Below are 15,306 nucleotides of genomic sequence, written 5' to 3'. Positions count from 1 at the left end.
AAAAAAAAAAAAAAAAAAGTTGCAGAACTATATGAAATTTTGTGATCCGATTTATATTTGTCTTTGTAAATGCATAGGCAATTGAAAGAAGGTTGCCTAACCCAAATTGTGGTGAGCTGTGAGAAGCAGCGCCAGAAAATCAGGAGGCAGGAAAAACAAGGGGAAGAGGCCTTTCTTTTTTATTTGCTTCATTCAGCATTATTTGAAAACTTTAGTATAAGTGGGTCTTAATTTTATCATTAACATTTAAAAAATTAAAACAAGGTATTTTCCTTGAATTACTAGATATTTATAGCATAGATATGTATACTCAATATAAAATGAAGTGGGACTAGAACAGTAACCACATCATTTGAATAATAATGTAGGCAGGTACAGTCATGAAGACCACAGAGATACCTTCGGGTTTCTGCTTCAGAATAACGAAGTAGTGCCAAAGCTTCACTTTTAATCTATGCTCTGTCTCCATAACTGATTGGATAAGACCCTACCACATTATGAGGTTTGCTCTGCTTCACTCAGTCTTCCAATGTAAATGTTACTCTCATCTAAAACACACTCAGAGAAACACCCACGCTTAAAGACCAAATACCCAGGCAACCCATGGTCCAGTCAACTTGACATATAAAATTATCACAAATACTGTCAAAAAGTAAACAGACAATTCATAGAATGGGAAGTCATGTATGTGATAAAGGCCTAGTGTCCAGAATATGTACAGCATTTTACAACACAAGATAAAAAGACAAGCCAAATTTTAAAATGAGCCAAGGATTTCATTAGGCATTTATCCATAAAATAAACACAAATGTCCAGTAAGCCAATGAAAACATGCTCAACATTGTTAGTCATTAGGGAAATATAGCCAAAGCCACGATGAGATACCACTTCACACCTACTAGGATGGCTATTATCAAAAAAATAAATAAATAAAGGACAACAGCAAGTATTAGCAAGAATGCGGAGACATTGCAACCCTCAAACATTGCAGGTAGAAATGTAAAATGGTACAGCCACTTTGGAAAATAATTTGGTTGTTTCTCAAAAAGTTAAACATAGTTACCATATAATCCAGAAATTCCATTTCAAGGTGTATACCCAAAAGAAATGAAAACATATGTTCACATGAAACTTAAACACAAATATTCATGGCGAAATAATTCATACTGGCCAAAAGTGGAAACATCCCAAATGTCCATCAACTGATGAATGAATACACAAAATGTGGGTGTATCCATACAATGGAGTATATTTTGCCATGAAAAGGAATGTAGTACTGATAGATGCTACAACATGAATGAACTATGAAAACATTATGCTAAGTAAAAGAAACCAGATAAGACACAAGAGGCTCTCTGTTGCATTATTCCATTGATATGGTATGTCCAAAACAGGTAAATCTATAGACACAGCAAGTACGTTAGTGGTTTCTAGAGCCCGGGAGAGAGAGAAATACAGAGTAACTGCTAGTGAGCAGGGAGAATTGTTTTAGGGCGGGTGAGGAAAATGTTTTAAAACTGATTGTGGTGATGCTTATACAATTAAGTGACTATAACGAAAACCACTGAATTGTACACTTTGGAAATGTGAATTTTATTGTACGGAAGTTATATCTTGTTAAAAAAGAGGAGGGAGTATATATAACTTTAGTTTTCTATCATAAATGTTACTCATTAATGTTATATAAAATTGGTTGGGAATTGCTTCTGGGCATTTTTTCATTTTGTTTGATTTTTATTTCCGGAAAAGCAAAGGGATATTATTTCTTATAGCAAGCACAAAAGCGTCCTTTACATGACAAATTCCAGTTCACTTTTTAAAATGTGTATATTTTCCATTCCAAAAATACTTATTTTTTACCAGTCCATCTGCCCCTTGAACATAATAGAGATAATAAAACACAGTATCAAAAATAAAAACTTTACTTTGTCTGGTATGCCTGATATCTGCACTTGGGTGAATGGCTATTTGATTTTCAGGGTTATCTTGCAATTATTTTTCTGACACTAGATGAGAAAAGACCGAGGAAAAAAAAATGAATTATTATGAATGGCATCAAATCAACAAATGCTGATTACTTATGGGGAGAGGTTTATTTTAACTATTGGCAACTATGTTCAGTAATTTATATTTAGCTATTCATCCATGTACTAGGCATCACTGATAATACAATTGTGTATTTATACTGGCAAGAATCTGATCACAGTGATCAAATCAAGTGCATTCTCTTCATTTAATGCTAATATAGCCCTTCCAGGTAATTGGCGCCTTCCTTCCTTCCACCTGAAGACTAATGATACTCTAAATACAATCTGCGGCCACAGAGTGACCCAGCAAAGTCACTGACTGTCCACTGGCCAAAAGGAAGCTACTCCCTACTCTGAAATTCCAAGGTGAAAAGCCAGTGACTTGTAGAGAGCAAAGGTCATCCTGGTTTATTTGCAAAGTATGTAACTGACCAAAGCCCACGATTACATGGTAGGTGGTACACTTTTAAATGAACACTGAACAAACATAGGGATGTATATTTAAATAAATTACTATTCTTAGGTAAACATTTGGAGAAACCCTGGAGAGAGTAGATTTTCATAATTTTGATTGAGAGTTCATTTTAGGTAAAGGCAGACCTTGATGTGCCCTGGTTAATGACTTAAGATACCTGCTTTACATATAAAATGCCTGAGATGGAATCTAGAATCTTTCAGATACATATTAAAGGGTACTTTAAAAATATATAATCCTTGACATAAATGCAAAAATTTTCTTTGTGAATATTTGACTTTGTAAATGTTTCTTTCCAATGACTAAAAACAAATTTAAGGATTTGGAATGAAAGTAAAAGGCTCTTTGTTAACTTTTATGTTAAGTTCAGGGGTACATGTGAAGGTTTGTTACATAGGTAAACTTGGGTCATGGTGGTTCGTTGTGCACATTTTTTCATCACCCAGGTATTAATCCTACTACCCCTTAGTTATTTCTCCTGATCCTCTTCCTCCTCCCACTCTCCACCAGTGTGTGTACTTCTCCTCTACATATCCATGTGTTTTCATCATTTAGCACCCACTTAAAAGCAAGAATATACAGTATTTGGTTTTCTGTTTCTGTGTTAGTTTGCTAAGACTAATGGCCTCCAGTCCCATCCATGATCCTGCAAAGGACATGATCTCACTCTTTTTTATGGCTGCATGGTATTACATGGTATATATGTAGCCCATTTTCTTTATCCAGTCCATCACTAATGGGCATTTAGGTCGATTGCATGTCTTTGCTGTTGTGAATAGTGCTGCAATGAACATATGTATGAATGTGTCTTCGTAATAGAGCAGTTTATATTTTGGGGTGTATATACCCAGTAACCGTATTGCTGGGTCAAATATTTCTGTCTTTAGGACTTTGAGGAATTGTCACACTGTCTTTCACAATGGTTGAATTAATTTACACTCCTACCAGCAGTGTATAACATTCCTTTTCCTCCACAACCTCACCAGCATCTGTTATTTTTTCACTCTTTAATAGTAGCCATTCTAACTGATTTGAGAGGGCATCTCATTGTGGTTTGATTTGCATTTCTTGAATGATGAGTGATGTTGAGATTTTTTTTTTCATATGATTGTTGACTGCATGTTTATCTTCTTTAGGGGACATGTCTGTTCATGTCCTTTGCTCAGTTTTTAATGATTTTTTCCTTAAGTTCCTTATAGATGCTGGATATTAGACCTTTGTCATTTGCAAAGTTGGCAAAAAAATTTTCCCCCATTCTGTAGATTATCTGTTATACTTTGTTGATTGTTTATTTTGCTATGCAGAGCTCTTTAGTTTAATTTAAATCTGATTTGTTAATTTTTGCCTTCGTTTAAATCATTTTTGACATCTTCATTATGAAATGCCTATGCCCATGCCTATGGCTTGAATGATATTGCCTAGATTTTCTTCCAAGGTTTTTATAGTTTGGATTTTTCCATTTAAGTCTTTAAGCCATCTTGAGTTAACTTTTGTATATGATGTAAGGAAGGGGTCTAGTTGTAATCTTCTGCTAATGGCTGGCCAGTTCTCCCAGCACCATTTACTGAATAGGGAATCCTTTCTCGTTGCTTGTTTTTGTCAGGTTTGTTGAAGATCAGATGGTTGTAGGCATGCAGGCTTATTTCTGATATCTCTATTCTGTTCCATTGGTCTCTGTGTCTGTTTCTGTCCCAGTACCATGCTGTTTTGGTTACTATAGCCCTGAAGTATGGTTTGATATCAGGTAGCATCATGGCTCCAGCTTTGTTCTTTTTGCTTAGGATTATCTTGGCTATTCGGGCTCCTTTTTGGTTCCATATGAATTTTAAAATAGTTTTTCTAGTTCTGTGAATAATGTTTCTCAAAAATTGTTGTAACAATTAAGTGAGATAATTCAAGTAAGCCATTTCTTACAAACTTAGCTTAATTAATGTTAAGTGCCATCATTGAATCTATACATTGTTTTGTGTAGTATGGCCATTTTAACAATATTGATTTTTCCTACACTTGAGCATGAAATGTTTTTCCATTTGTTTGTATCATCTCTGATTTATTTGAGCAGTGTTTTGCAGTTCTTGTAGAGGTCTTTCACCTTCCTAGTTAGCTGTATTCCTAGGTATTTTATTCTTTTTGTGGCACTTGTGAGTGGGAGTTCAATCCTGATTTGCCTCTTGGCTTGACTCTTGTTGGTGTACAAGAATGCTAGCAATTATTGCACATTGCACATGATTTTGTATCCTGAGACTTTGCTGAAGTTGTTTATTAGCTTAAGAAGCTTCTGGGCTGAGACTATAGGTTTTCTAGATATAGGATCATGTCATCTGCAAGCAGGGATAGTTTACTTCCTCTTTACCTATTTGGATGTCCTTTATTTCTTCCTCTTGCCTAATTTCCCTGGCCAGGACATTCAGTACTACGTTGAGTACAAGTGGTAAGAAGGGCATTCTTGTCTTGTGCTGGTTTTCAAGGGGAATGCCTCCAGCTTTTGCCCATTCAGTATGATATTGTCTGTGAGTGTGTCATATATGGCCCTTACTATTTTGAGGTATGCTCCTTTAGTACCTAGTTTATTATGAGTTTTATTAACATGAATGGATGTTGAATTTTACTCTTTTCTGTATCTGTTGAGATAGCCATGTGGTTTCATCTTTAATTCTGTTTATGTGATAAATTACATTTGTTGATTGTATATGTTGAACCAACCTTTCCTCTCGGGATAAAGCCTACTTGATAATGGTGGACAAGCTTTGTGATGTGCTGCTGGATTTTGTTTGCCAGTATTTTATGGAGGATTATTGCATTGATGTTCATCAGGGATACTGGCCTTAAGTTTTCTTTTTTTATTGTATCTCTGCCAGGTTTTGGTATCAGGACAATGCAGGCACATAGAATGAATTAGGGAGGAGTCCCTCCTAAATTTTTTAAGATAGTTTTAGTAGAATTGGTACAAACTTATCTTTATACATCTGGTAGAATTTAGCTGTGAATACGCCTGGTCCTAAGGTTTTCTTGCTTGGAAGGCTGCCTATTACTGCCCCAATTTTAGAGCTACTTATTACTAGTCTGCTCAGGTATTCAGTTTCTTCCTGGTTAAGTCTTGGGAGGGTATATGTGTCCAAGAATTTAACCATTTCTTTGAGATTTTTTAAATTTAATTTTCATAACTTTATTTTCTTAATTTCATATTCATTGCTACTGTATAGAAATACACTTGATTTCTTATATTAATACTGTATCATGCAACCTTGTGGAACTTGATTATTACTTCTAATATACTTTTTGTGGATTCCTTAGGATTTTCTATATATAACATCATGTCACCTCAACTAAAGATAGCTTTACTTTCTTTCCACCATGGATTGATTTGGTTTCATTTTCTTATCTAATTAACCTGGCTAGAGCCTCAGGCACAATATGGAATAGACATGGTAAGAACAGACATCTTTGTCTTTTGCCTGATCTTAGGTAGAAAGCTCTGAGTCTTTCACCATTAAGTATGATGTTAGTTTTGGGGTGAGTTGTTCATGCCCTTTATCAGAGTGAAAAGGTTCCTTTGTACTCCCAATTTGAGTGCTTCTTTCGTAAAAGAATGTTGTATATTTTTTTGATGATCTCCATTTTAGCTGAACTTTATAGATTATTACAATCACAGGTGTCATTTCTGCTCTTAAAAATGAATGAATATATTCAATTTATTAGTAATGGTCAAGATTAAAAGGGTTGTTTGGTAGTTGATTGCATGAAGAGATAAGGAGTTATTCATTGTATTGTGCTATTCAGAAAATGCTCTGTGTGTGTGTGTGTGTGTGTGTTTGTGTGTGTCTGTATTTGTATTTAAATCAGCTGAAATTCAAAAAAGACTTTTTATTTCACAAGGAATGGCTTATTGAGACTTGTTAATGTCTTTTTAACATCATCTTTTTCTTAACTGATTATATGAACTAGGAAAAATTAACCTGGGAACTAAAAATAGAACTACCATCATTTTGTTATTTTGTTGAAAGGAAAACAGCCTCCTCACCATGAGTGACAGTCAAAACAATACCAAATGCAAAAAAAAAAAAAAAAAAAAAAAAAAAAAAAAAAAAAAAAAAAAAGAGTAAAAATTAATCATCCTTGGTTACAAAACAAAGCAATACATTTTCTTTCTTTTTCTGAATAAAATTAACATAGGGCTTTAGGATGTTAATACTCAGACTTTATTAATGCTTAAATAAGACTCAAACTGAATCACAACCATAACATTTACCTACATAAGCTTGGCTTCTCCACTCCAAATTTTCAAACTCCTGTTTAACATGGCCTCCCCAGTTTCTGTATTTTCAGGAGGATTGGGAAAGTGATCAAAGCATAGTAATTACATCTAGCATTCCTCTAACCAATTAATTTGCTACTGTTCACCCATACAGACATCAAGTGTTCATTTTCATGTGTTCAGGACTGGGTACAACAGGAGAACTCAAAGTCTTTTCCCTTAGTGTGTTCACACTTGACTGCAAATCATTTCTAGTGAATATGATATNTCAGAGACATATTGGGAAAATTGCTAAGAAGTCTCAGAGGAAAGAGCCCCAGGCATTTGGAGGATTGAACCTGAAAGTGTTGGAGCAAGCTCATTTGAGGCATAGAGAACAGAGCTGCAGGCAGATTGTCTGCCTGGGACACAGGTCCAGATAAGAACGTGACAGGAGATGAGGCTGGAGAAACACACAGTAGATAGATTAGAAAGCATCTTATGTCAAAAGGGGAGAAACTTACAGGTTTTATCATATTTACAGTGTTCAGACATCACTCCAGTGAGATATGGAAAAAATATATTGAACTAGGAGATTTTAGAGTTAGGAAGGCTTGCTAAGGAACAACTGCAAAGGTCAGAACCAACAATGAAGGGGGTTTGAGCTACATCAATATCAGCAAGTTCCTAAAGTCTGCCTTCATGCCTCTTCCACATTGCGTGTGCCCACTGACTTCTCCAAACTCAAAAAATTTGAGTTAGTTCTTAAGAATTCTTGACTGAAAAATAATTAGGGAAATCCACAAACATTGAAGTACAAGAATGTTCATTGCAGTTTTGTTTATAATGGTGAAAAATTGAAAAACACTTAAGTGTCCAAAAATAAGGAATTGGTTAAGTAACTATCATACATGTCAATAATGAAATACTATCAAATGTTTGAAAACAGTGTTTAAACTTGAGGACATGAAAGACAATCATGATATAGTTTTTTAAAAGTAAATCATATGCAATGGTTCTAGACTAATTTCCTTTTTTTTAAAAGCAAATCATAAAAGAATATATTGAATAAAAATCTAGATTTTTGTCATACATATAAGGACTTGAAGGACAAACACAAAATATTCTTAGCAGTTACTCTAAATATTATGAAATTTGTAAAATTTCTATTTTTAGTTTTCGTCTAGTTAACATGCACTATTTTTGGATCAGGAAAACACTGTTAATTTTAAAGACATTAGGTGTAAATGTTAAGGACTTGAAGTATAAAAAATAGTTCCAACATAGATGACCATTGATTTTTGCCTGCATAGCACTGCTGCTAATTCTTAATCACTAACCAATTTTCTCAACCTTACTTCCCTCAAACGTTTATTGGCATATACTCATGTAGCTCCCACATAGCCATATAAATACAGAGTAAAGGAAAATCACCATATTATTTTTAATTGTGATAATAATTCACATGTTTATTGTGTCCCAGATATTAGGCTGGAAATATTCATATATTCTTGCTTCTTTATCTTTTATGGTGTGAGTCAACTTTGTCAGTTTTATTATTATTCCCATTTGCAGATTATGCAGTTTAAGATCCAAGTTGGTTAAGTGAAGTACAAAACAATGATTAAACTCATTTTCCAAGGTCAATTAATGTAACAAGTTCAATATATGTGGGTTTTTTTAATGATTATTTTGATTTTTTTAAATTGTAAAATAAGGGTGTAGTAAATTTTGCCTTTTTCTATACACATATAAAAGATCAGACATCATTTTATGAATTCAAAACTTTTATAGATTCAGTCAAAAGGCATAGCAACATTCTACCTAGTGAAGTAGGTCCTGGCAGGTAGGAAAATGAATTGTTTCCCACACTAAAAATATCCTCTGTGTTAAAAGATTTTCTTTTTACTTTAGGGTGAAATTCGTTTATCATCTTCCTGGGTTCATGCCTGGCATCTTTTATATTTATTATTATTTCTTCCCTTCAGGATTTCCTTTGGGGAATTTTATTATGGATGGTCACAATACTTATTCTTTTATTTCAGCTTCTTGAAATTGGTAACACTGTATTTATGTCACAATTTAACTTTCCTAGAGTTCCGTGTTTATTTCTGTTTTATCCTGGCATCTTTCAAGTGATCCAGAAAGATGGTTGGTACTATACATAATTTATTAGAAGATAAAAAGATGGGAACAGCATACTATTATTAAATGCTATTAACCTTGAAACTTAAAAGTCATAGAATTGGGACTTGCAAAGAACTGTAGATGCCACTCAAAGGAATTCCATCTCTTCATTTAAATGCTTGTGTCTCCTTCATTATTCAAATGAGCAAAAACTTTTTTTTTTCTTTTTAAGTAGTGTTATTCTAGAAAACTAAATATGTGGAAAATTAGAATGTGCAAAAGGAAATAAGAAAATTAAGTTGGGGGTGAGAGGGTTTAAGGTCACTTTTTATGATCAAGCCAAGGTTGTCAGATTCATGGCCACTGTAACACACAAGGATGAATAGTTGGACTAAAGGATTCAGGACCACATTTTCAGATCTGAAGAGAACATCAGCATTAAAGTTCTTGCTTCTCACCACATAAGATTTGATGTTTACACTAATGAAGACAGATCTAGATAAATTACGTATGCTTTTACAAAACCAAAAAAAAAGCTCTCAGAGGTCAAATCTGTTTGCTTTCATTCCGTACTAATTCTTCTTATAATCTTTAAAATCCATATTTTTCCGTTCTCATTTCAAGTACTTCAAGATAAGCAGCTGCCACCATTTCCCACTGAAACTTAATTTCATCATCCAATAGTTTCAGAACTACATCTTCCGGGACTACAAGAAAAAATTATCATTTGTTTTATTTTGTTCTCTAAATTCCATTTCCATTCTTTATTGGGTGCTAAATGAGGTATACTGCTTCAAGTCTCACTGTTCTCAGTGGCCGAAATACAGCCAAAAAAAAAAAAAAAAGTAGCATGACTGAGAATTAGCGCTTGTAGACATGATACTCGAAATTTTTAACCTTTTCTGCCTAAATCCAGATTCTAAAATCTAACATTATGTTCCACAACTACCGGGAAAATAAATGCCTGGCTTCTGAGTTTTTCCAACACTCAGTTGTAATGTTGCTATATTTTTAGCTATGTTTTCTTCCTACCTCTAAGTCATTAGACACTGATGTCATTAAAATTGAACAACTTTTACCCAAAGTTGTTTATATTCTCTTGCTGAATGGACGTGTCTCCCTGGCCCATAATATTTATACATATTTTCCTTTTTACTTGATTACAATTAACATGTTGTTTATTGCATTCCTTTTACCTTTCCCTAAGAATTTGCTTTTTCCTTCAATTGTTTGCATTGGTATCTTTTGAATTTCCTCCCTCTTATTTATTTTTTGGCATAAATAATAATTGGTGCTACAACAGGAGCTTGATAAAGCTTTTTCTTATGTTCCCGTTTTTCCAACAGCAATCGTGAGGCATTAAAAGGGCTGAACAGTTTGCACACAGTTCCAAGACAAAAGTAAAGCTTTCAGCAGAGTTTGTGTTCTTACTTTCCATGTTCCTTTTTTATTAAAGGCATAGTTCTCCTTTTATTTATTTCAATTCTTTTTCTAAATTCTGTAGATTTTTTTTTGTATGTCTTAATTAGAATTTTCCCTTAACTTTATATGTTTATCTTGTTTTGAAATGTCTTTATAATTCTGTCTTCACTTCTTACCATTTTAGCTTATGGATGCTGTGGAAAAAAAATCCATATCCTCTAAGTTCAAAAAATGCGATTTTCTCCTCCGGGTCATTATTCAGTGAAAACTAATTAAAAACCTAACATTCCTATTTTTAAAAGCACATTCCTTCTCTAGATTGTTCAATACAGTATTTGGTAAATTACCAAATAGAATGCTGATAACCTATTTTTAGGGTAAAAAACCTAGGTGATTCTTTCTTTACCATATTCCAAAATAAATTATAAATAGATTAATAGATTAGCCTTTAAAAAATTGAACTTTCAGGAGGAGAATTCTTATGTATTAAAGCAGTGCAAAAAACTACAGTGGAAAAGATTATTATATTAAATTGAACATAAATTTTTTTAAATCTTCAGTGTTTTAAGGTACCAAATTGTATATTTGCAACAGAAATATACATCTGAAAAATAATTAGTATTACTTATATATGTCATAACATGTAACAAATGTATTAATGTCACAATATAAAAATTAGGAAAGAGCATGAATAAAAGATAAGAACCTCTAAACAATAGTCATATGAAAATGTATTTATCCTCATCTCTAACCAAAGAAATAAAAATTAAAACAATAAGCCACTATCATTACTGTCTATAAAATAGCAAAACTGAGTCGATTTAAATGCTAGTATAAATGAATTTAAATTTCTTTTTTAAAATTTCTAAATTTTACAAATTTTCTACAATGATCATGCATTACTTTTATAATGAAAAAATAACACTGTAATATATAAATGGTCATTTATTTAATCTCTTATCCCCAAACACAAGACATGACTAAAAAATCTCCAAATATTTTAACATTTTTAAGTTGATTCTACTGATTATATTTCCTATTTCCACTGCATTTCAATTAACCTAAATATTGTTTGTTCCTTGAAAATAAGAATTTACAAAAGCAGAGATTTTTTCCGAGTCAATGACGTCCTAGTACAGTATTTCATAGCCTCAATAGAAGAGTCTTGCCATGATAAGGGCTGTTTTGTGGAAAATGCTCTCGGTAAAATTAACAGCCTGTGCAAGTTTAACTCCATAACTGAGCTTGGAGACATGGTCTGAAGTGCTGAAGTGAAGTGCTCTGAAATTGTTTAGAATTCAGGGGAAATGGATTTGCTATAATAAAAGGAAACTTTAAGATAAACAGGTTACCAAGAAGGGTGTATTTTTTCTTTAGTGTAGAAATTGCCTTAGTGTAGACATCAAATGTGTAGATTTTATCCATTGATTTCAAAACATTAATTTCAGTAAAAACCATTTTTGCACTTTGGTTATGACCTCCTAAAATAGATTCCTTAGAGAATCGAAAGGTAATAGTTAAGTAGGACTTGGTTCATTATTACCCTCAGATTTGATAATAGCCAAACATCACTTTTTATTAGCAGTTTACTTACATTATCTGATCAACCCTTGTCATAACTCTTGGAAATAGGTACATTTAATCATTCATCTTACAAAGGAGGAGAAAACTGAGATGCAATGAGGCTAAAGAGTCTGACCAAAGGTCCACCACAAGGACATGGAAAGGCAAATTTTGAGCTCAGATATATATGACGGTAAAGATCAAATTTGTACCCTGAAAATTTGATCTGCCCCCACATTACACTTCAGTAATCTTGACCTTCTCTCCACAGCTGACTCCCAATCCCATGTGGGCCACATAGAGTCTCACATAATCTGCCCACCATACCCTTGCACTTGGGTAGGAAAGTAGAAAGAGCTTGTGCTTTGTATTCTAACCTGAATCAAATCTTCACCTCACTGTTGTTTTCTTAAATTCCTTATTTCTCCACCTGTAAAGTGGGGGCAAATAATACCTCAGAATGCTGCTATGAATAGCAAAACATCATGCGAAAGTGCTTAGAGCAGTGTTTGACAAATAATAGATATTTAGTAAATAGTTTTCCTTCTTTCTTCCCATGCAAGACAAAAGTCATCCTTCCTTACCAAATCAGCTGGCATGAAAATGCTTCCATGGCTCTCTGCTTACCACAGAATCCTTAGAAATTAACTCATTAAATCAAATAGACCTTAGACATGGATCTCAAAGGCTTCTAAACTCCCAGGTTAAGGCAGTGTATGCTGTGGGAAGTCAAAACAGAAGTCTATACAACCTGATGATGTTCTGGATCCTCTTTTTTCTGGCTTTTTTTTTTCAACATGGGGCCTCACTCTATCACTTAGGCTGCAGTACAGCAGTGGTGCAATCTTAACTCACTGTAGTCTAGAACTCCTGGGCTCAAGCAACCTTCTCACCTCATCTTCCCAAATAGCTGGGACTACAAGCATGCACCACAACACCTACATTTTATTTTTTGTAGAGACAGGGTCTTGCTATGTTGCCCCAGCCAGTCTCAAACTCCTGGCCTCAAGTGATCCTCCTGCCTCAGTCTCCCAAAGTACTGGGATTACAGGTGTGAGCCACCATACCTGGGCTTTTTTCAGGCTTTTTGTAGCCTTATAGTGTCTATGACTGTAGCTTCTCTCTCGTCTCTGTTACATAGTCCTGCCCCCCAATTCCAAAGTACATTTTTATACAAGAGAACCCTAGCTCAGACTGCTTCTATGCTGTTTCTCAAAGTTGTATCAACTTATTCTCCTACTCTATTTTCCTACCAGGTTCTTTATCTCCCTACCAAGAACTTACCTATTGAACACTTGCTTTCAAAGCTCAGCTTAAATGACTTCTACCCCATGAATCTGCTCTGACCACTCTAGATGGAAGAGACCTCACCATCTATAGCACGGGCATCACTCCATTGACAGGGTATAGACGCTTTTGTCCCTTGAGGCTGAAAATTGACCAAACGGCATGGTGATTTTTATACGGCATGTGATTAGCAATCCCTTAAGCAGCCTCTCCCGCCTTCATACTAAAATATCTATAAAGCCTGCAAAAGCTGAATTCTCACAAATGCCCTAAATATTGGGACCAATAGTCAAACTATTATCAGAATCAGGAAGAATTGTCTATCAACTTGAAATCCAGAAGTGACTTTAAAAACTTTAAAAACTACTTTCCCACTAAAAATAGATTAAAATTCTTGGTCCATGAGTGGAACCATTCTTTGCTGTTCTTCAACTATTTGCCCTCTACTCAGAAGCACAGGAGGCCTGTTAACCACCACCAAAAACCAAAAAAGAAAAAGTGGAGTCGGAAAAAATATGCTTCTATTAGGTGGGCAATATTTTATGAGCATCTAGAATAAATGCTGTTCCCTAATCCCTAACCCAGTGATCCAAAAGAGTTAATAATAGGATGAGAAAAAGTTTTCAGGAACATGCCTCCCCAAAATATGTAGGGATATCAGTATTCATTTTTTAAAGCCAGGTGTTAGGGCAAATATCAAATTAACAGGAAAGAAAGTAATATTGATAAAATTTACAGTGAGGATATGACTACAAATCCCTTCAAATAACACAGTGGCTGCAATGTACAAGGTAAAAACTGTTAGAATGAAAAATAACAAATATGGTTATTGAGGAAGACTCACATACATATCTTAGGCTTTGACAAATCTAGAAGAGAAAAAGGAAATAAATAATAGATTGGAATACAGTAATATCTTGAATAAAATATACAAGTATAATAAGTGCAGATAGACACTTATAAACATACACACATACTCAAACTAGTTGCCAGCAAAATATCTGTGAAATATTTAGAAAATGTTGTTACAGTGTTTATCTCAAAAAAAAAAAAATCAAGAAGTTCAACCATTAAAAGGCCAGCCATTCTCTAATTTCCATGAGCTATAACTGGAAATTATAAGGAAAATAAATGTCCAAACACACAGATATCCATCAAATTAAAGTAGAAATTAAATTCCCAATTACAGACCATTTAGAAATCAACAAACGTGGCATTAAATATCAAATTATAGAATGTAATCTGAGGCAGATTCGTTAGAGAACAAAACCTGACAGATTTTCCTTAATGAATTTTATCGTTGTTGATGTGTATTCTAATAAATTTCCACTGTTTGAAATTAAGCCCAGGCCACTGTAATATTTCTTAATGTTGCATTCCAGAGTAAGTATTAAAATACCAGGGGGAATAATTTGCTGAGTCTAGCATCTACTGTTACTATCTTTACTCTCATTCATTTTGGCCTGTTGTTCCCTGGTCTCCACTTTCTTGACACCATATTTGATCTGACACACACCTACAGCCCCTTTAAATGTAACAGTTCTTGTGAACACCTTCTCTGACTTCAATCCTCAGTCTCTCACAGCTGTTTTATAGTTACCCCGGGTTCCACACAACTAATATTACTTATAAAGGGCATTCCTACTTTCTGCTCAGGATTCAGGGTCTGTATAAGTTGTAAGAGCATCACCTTGCCTTGTAACCTTAAAATTGTAACTAATTTTAAGGGACTGTGATTTCTTTTTTTTTTTTTTTTTTTTTCGGCTGCTGCACCTCCTCCGGGACTGTGATTTCTATGGCCCCTTATACATTTGCCACAAAATTAAATGAATTTGCATGTCAATTCACATATGCGTGCATATATACACACATAAATAGAGGATACGGAAGCCATCTTTTTTTTTTTTTGTATTTTTATCTATTGTTTCATTTATTTATTTAAGAGACATAGTCTCCCTCTGCTGCCCAGGCTGGAATGTAGTGGCACCATCACGGCTCACAGCAGCATCAACCTCCCAGGCTCAAGTGGTTCTCTCACCTCAGCCTCCCTAGTAGCTGAGACTACAAGTGTGGGTCACCACATCCAGCTACTTTTGTATGTTTTGTCTCTAGGGAGTTTCACCATGTTTCCCAGGCTGGTCTTGAACTCCTGAGCTCTGGCAATTCACCCA

The 15,306-nt window shown here is 34.3% G+C and overlaps 1 protein-coding gene across 2 annotated transcripts in view; it reads left to right on the top strand.

The window, feature by feature from the left end:
- PTPRR (protein tyrosine phosphatase receptor type R) overlaps positions 1 to 15,306 on the top strand; it is a 154,937-nt gene that overhangs the window by 72,269 nt on the left and 67,362 nt on the right. The gene's annotated exons all lie outside the window — the stretch shown is intronic.

Source organism: Cebus imitator, unplaced genomic scaffold (genome assembly GCF_001604975.1).
Source record: "Cebus imitator isolate Cc_AM_T3 unplaced genomic scaffold, Cebus_imitator-1.0 Scaffold414, whole genome shotgun sequence".
Taxonomy (NCBI): domain Eukaryota; kingdom Metazoa; phylum Chordata; class Mammalia; order Primates; family Cebidae; genus Cebus; species Cebus imitator.
The sequence above is the reverse complement of the archived record's forward strand: the minus strand, read 5'-3'. Positions and strand labels throughout refer to the sequence as shown.